Source organism: Chiloscyllium plagiosum, unplaced genomic scaffold (assembly GCF_037043375.1).
Source record: "Chiloscyllium plagiosum isolate Xiang-an unplaced genomic scaffold, Cpla_swu_hap1 HiC_scaffold_36, whole genome shotgun sequence".
Lineage (NCBI taxonomy): Eukaryota > Metazoa > Chordata > Chondrichthyes > Orectolobiformes > Hemiscylliidae > Chiloscyllium > Chiloscyllium plagiosum.
This window is the reverse complement of record NW_028270174.1, coordinates 64,524,535-64,530,690: the sequence shown is the minus strand read 5'-3', so window position 1 is coordinate 64,530,690 and position 6,156 is coordinate 64,524,535.

Below are 6,156 nucleotides of genomic sequence, written 5' to 3'. Positions count from 1 at the left end.
TACCAATCATTCTAAACATTGCAAGGTTTCAAATTATTGTTCACTTCAATTTAATAACACAGATCATTTATTCAAACTAATATTCTCTGTTCATGTTGAATATTGTAATTTTTCAATTGTTCGTAAAGAGCTGAAGCTTGCACATTTAGTGAGAAATTAAACTGATTGATTATATATATAAATTTGTAAGAACGCTATTTCTATTTGATGGTTCAATCGTTTTCTCACTCTAAAAATACAATCATTCAGAAGCCAACGACTTTCCACATATTGGAGCGACTTGTTCGTTGAGCTGGGAGGTTCATTTCTAGACCTCTAACCGTCTTCATCTTCAGTGGACGTCAGGTGAACCAATGCTGAACATTCCTGCTTTCTATTTATATGTTTGGGTTTCTTTGGATTGATGATGTCATTTCCTGTAGTTATGTTATTTCCTGTGGTGAAGTCACATTCTGTTCCTTTTCTCAGGGGTCGTAGTTGAGGTCTAACTCGATGAGTTTGTGGATAGAGTTCTGGTTGGAATGCCATGCTTCTAGGAATTCTCGTGGGTGCCTCTATTTGGTGTGTCCTGGGATGGATGTGTTGTCTCAGTCGAAGTGGTTCCCTTCCTCATCCGTATTTGAGGATACCAGTGAGAAGATGATGTCCTTTTGTGCTTAGTTGGTGTTCCTGTATCCAAACGTATGTAATTGTGATCAGCACTATAGTCAGATAACATGTTCTTTGTTCGATATTAAATAAAATATACATTCTTCATTTTTGTATCTTAAAATGTTGGCAGGAAAGTATATTTTAGTTCCATAAATATAATATCAAACTAATTGTTTTCAGAGATGATGCAATTACTATTTGGTTGAATAATGATATTTCACATTTTGTGTTCACAAAAATATGTGAACATAGCAAATATATGATTTTTTTCAGCTCAGCTTGCAATCATAACCTTAATTGAAAAAGGATTTTAAAAGATTAGAATTCAGTCACAGCTGCCTGTGATACTGGGTAAGACAGTGTTCTGCTCTTAAATGAATCCAGAGAGCTTCCACCTGGGTCTGGGCAATCATTCAATCATTAGTTCACAACAAATTATTTCGACACCATCTTCGGTCTGAGCCTTGCCCGGTGGCAGATGAATGGACATGGAGTGTCAGAATCACATCGCACAAGTTACTTATGGTGATGGCATCTGGCCTGCCCCCCTAGACTCCAAGCATCTGATACCTCGACCAGACACTGGGCGAAGACGTTAACAAGTTGACAGTATTCTGCAGCACATTGTGTCTCGCAAAGAAACCTCTAGAACCGAGTCCAATAAATGTCACCTTCACATTCACCAGTATCAAAATAAAATTGTACATCTCTGTTGATGGACAAAAATTAATACATGAGTCACCAAACAGAATCCATCTGAAGAAAACCTGCACAAATGGCAAGTCCAGTATCACGTTAATAACTGAACTTGAAGGATTTTGTCTTGTGTAGATCGTCACACACATATTGTACTGGTACTCAGGTTACTATAAGAATGCACACCATAATTGGACGTCTTGGACTAACACCTCTACAAAGCTTCCTGACCTCACACACATCACTCCCTCACACATTCAACAATTGATAAGAATCCACAAACTGGCTGAAACATGAAACACAGAACAGTATGGCATAACGCAGACCTTTCGACCCTTGACGTCCAGCCAACCTTTTATCCTACTCTAAGATCAGACTAACCGACATACCCTTCATTATGCTATCATTCATTTCCCTATCCAATAGTCGCTTAATATATCCCCAATGTATCTGACTCGACTACAGTTGCGTGTAGTACATTCCACCCATCCACCATTCTCTGTGTAAAGATCCTACCTCTGACAGCTCCACTAAACATTCCCCCAAATACATTAAAGTTTTTCTCCCTCGTGATCGATATTTCCACCATGGGAAAAAGTATCTGGCTATCCACGCTATCTTTGCATCTCAGCATCTTGTCCACCTCTATCAAGTCCTCCCTCATCCTTCTTTGCTCCAATGAGAAAAGCCCTGAACTCTTCTTTGTTAGCAACCTGCTAAATCTCCTCAGCACCCTAATTCAAGTTTCCACATTCATCAAACAATGAGGCGACCAGAACTGATCACAATATGCTATGTGCGATCTCAGCAGGGTTCCATAGAGCTGCAGCATAACCTTACAGCTCTTAAACTCTATCCCCCTGCTAATGAAAACATCGGAAGCCTTCTTAACAACCTTATCAAACTGGGTGGCAACTGTGAGGGAGCTATGACATGGACCACAAGATCACCCTGTTCCTCCACAATCCAATAATCCTACCTATTTTTCAAATTCGACCTTCCAAAATGAATTGCTTCACACATTTTCAGATTGAACTCCATCTGCCACTTATCAGCCCCGTTCTGCATCCTGTTAATGTCCCATTGTAAAATACAACAGCCCCACCACACAATCCACAACATCAACAATCTTTGTTATATCGACAGACTTACTAACCTACCCTTCCACTTCCTAATCCAAGTCAGTTATAAAAATCACAAACAGCAGAGGTCCCAGAACTGATCCTAACGGAACACCACTGATCACTGAGCTCCAGACTGAATACTTCCCATTTACCACCACTTTGTGTCTTCTATGTGCCTGCCAATTCTGTATCAAGACAGACAGTTTTCCTTGTATCCCATCCCTCCTTCCTTTCCGAATGAACCTGACTTAGGGAATATTATCAAACGCCTTGTTAAAATCCATGCACTCCACATCCACTGCTCCACCTTCTTAAATGTGTTTGATCCCATCCTCAAAGATTTTAATAAGTTTTGTTAGGCATTACCTGCCCCTTACAAAGCAATGCTGACTATTTGTAATCAAACTATGATTTTCCAATTAATCATAAATGCTGTCTCTCAGAAACCCCTCCAATACTTTGCCCAATACTGATGTAAGACTGACTGGTCTGTCATTCTCAGGATAATCTCTAGTACCTTCCTTGAACAAGGCATAACACTTACCGCCCTCCAATCATCTGGCACTACTCCAGGCGACAGTGAGGATGAAAAGATCGCCAAAGGCGCAGGAATCTGTTCCCTGTCTTCCTGGAGTAACCTCCGGTTTTGTCCGTCTGGCCCAAGGGATTTATCTGTTCTTGCGTTTGTACTTCAATCAATCTGTACTTCACCTCAAATGTCTACTCCCTGTCCAAACAAATGATTGACTGCTTTCCATTTCAGGTCTATATACAGTGCTGCCTTATGAAACACGTATGGTTCCCAATATCCTGCCAATCATGGAATGCAAAACATGGGAAGACATCAATGCCTTCCTGATGAAGGGATGATGTGCAAAGTTTTGACTCTCTTGTTCCTCAGATGCTGCCAGACTGGCTGTGCTTTACCAGCGCCAAACGTTTCGACTCTGATAACCAGCATCAGCAGTTCTCACTTTCTCCATTACTTAGAGCTGTCCCCTCTGCACACTGAACAGAGAATTAATCAGCAGAAACTCATTGCATGTGGAGCTGACTGTTTAGTTCTGGAAAGTTGTATTTGATGAACACATTTATCAAAAGAGAAATTTCAATTCAATAAATATTCATTCATTCCCAGAGTAACAGTTTTGTTTCTGAATTGGGCAGCTTGAGAACAAACAATGAATGAATGAAGAACTCCACGTTATAGAGTATTCCAGGTGTTATTTTCCAGGCTGGATGTCGTCTACCTTAATGCAGGGAATATTATCCGACAGAAAGATATGATAAGGGAACAAGATGAAATGGGTAAATGTGACATTTTTGCCATCACAGAGATGTGTTTGAGGGAATTCAGGGCTGACAACTCAATATCCCGTGGTAAAAGATCTATTGGCACGACAGGAGAGGTTGTAAAGGAGTAAGTGGGGTTGCATTATTAATTATGGAGTCAGTTACTGCAGTAAAAAGGATCTTCTAATGAGGCTTGGTGGTTAGAGCTCGGGATCAAAACCATGACAGACACACCGCTGAGGATATATTGTAGACTCCCAGATAAAAGAAAGTACAGGAGCTGATATAAAACCAATTTATTGAGGTGTGTTAATACAACTATAGGATCATTATATTCAGGCATTTGAATTCCAAACATTTATTCGGGCAGTGATAACATTTTTAAGAGGGGACAGATGCCTTGAACTTTATTCCAGGGAGCTTCTTATGTCAACGTGTAGCAGATACAACAATGGGCGGGGCTGTGCTGGGCCTCACCTTGGGGAACGAAGCCAGTCAGATGTTGCAGGCAGGATTGGGTGAGCATGAAAGGACCAGTGACCGTGACTCCTATGTCTTGGGTTTGCTAAGGAAAAGACCCAAGGATTTGGGAGACCGATTTTATGAAAAAAATATGACAGGATCTGGCCAAAGTGCAGGTGCTTCTGGGTGCAACTGTAGCAGAACAGCGTGGGGCGCGAGTTAGGGGGTCACTTGATCAAAATGTAATTGATGACAGTGTCGGCCCAGCATGTTACACGGAAGATGAATTTTAGGAACACAAGCGCAGAGAACCTCGGATGTCGACACAAATTCCGAACAGAATTAAAAAGGCAAAAGAAGCTTAAAGCAGTTACAAACTGAGCAGGTCAACGGAGTTCCGAAAATAATATAGAAAGTGTAGGGCCAAACATAAAAAGTCAGTAGAAGAGCAGAAGTGGTGGCGTGGAGTTAAAAAATTCGAGGGTAGAGATTAACAAGAATTCAAACTCTTTCTTTCGGGTTATTAAGGGGAAGAGGATAACGCGTGAGAGAATGGGGAGTATTAGGGACCAAGGGGGCAGCCTGTGCACGGAGCCAGAGAATATGTTAAACAGTTACTTTCTTTCGGTCTTCAGTTTGAAGAAGGAGTTCCTGGATTAAAGGAGAGTGACCGTGTGGTCCTTGAGTGAATTGATACAGAAGCTGACAAAGAATTGGAAGTTTTTGCGGGATAGAGAGTAGGCAACTGCACAGACCAGGATGAGCTGTATATTAGGCTGACGTGAGGAGATTATAATCTCTTAACTTTTCATTTTTGTTTTGCGTCTGGCCACAGAGAAGGTGTGACAGGACATGATAACATCTAATATTGATACGTCTTTCAAACAGCGTGCTAGAAATACCGCATGGGGTTAAAGACCACCAAGTCTCACATCAGTGAGAGGGGAAATCATTTTAGAAAATTCTGTGGGCTGTTGAGGCTGGCTCATTAAATATTTTTAGGATTGAGGCAGACTGATTTTTATACAAGGTTTATGGGGAAAATGCAGACAAGTGGAATGGGGGATTTTCAAAATAGATCTCACCTGATTGAGTGGAAAAGCAGACTCGGTGAGCGGATAGATATACTGTTGTTCCTATGTTGAATTGTATCATTTTTACAATAGCCTTGTATTCACTGGAGCATCAACCTCTCTCGCTATGGAGTGAGACACAGTTTGGAATGCAGTCGACGGATTCAAGGATTTCATAAATGCAGTACTCTGAGACAGAAAAGACCAAGGGACTGTGACAACGCAGATTGGCTGTCGGGGTGAAGATTAGCATCAGCGCAGTTAGTACTACCAGAGGGAAAATCTCAGTACGATATCTTCCAAGGCCAATCAGTGATCTTGGATGGACAGCAGGTAGTCAGAGGCCATGTGTCAAGGAGTGCTAAATGCCCAAGTGCTACATCGCTGCAGTGTCTCCCTCCTTCCCTAAGCAAAACTAAATGTGAAGGGGTAGAGAGACATACGGTTGGTAGCAGAGTCAGTAGTAATGTTTGGCTCAATAGGTTTTGGACAGCAGCAACTTAGCGAAAACTACAGGCAAGCTCAAATAAAGTCCTTTCAACTTTAGTCTTGTAGCAATGGAGATTGCAGTTAGGACTGTTAAACGTTCCTCCTACGGGATGTGGGAGCTCAGGGAAATTCCCACCGTCCCTGGTAACTACACGAGTGGAAAATGCACCCAGCTGCAAATCCTGGGAGACCGTGTTCGGGAGCTGGAGTTGGATGCACTCAGGATCATCTGAGATATTGAGAACTTCATAGATAAGAGCTTTCTTGTTGTGATCACACCCAAGACTCGCCCCAATCATGTTTCTGTGATGACTATAATATCCCAGTCCCGGGTTAAAATCCATGCTATGCGTACATCAGGCTTACCT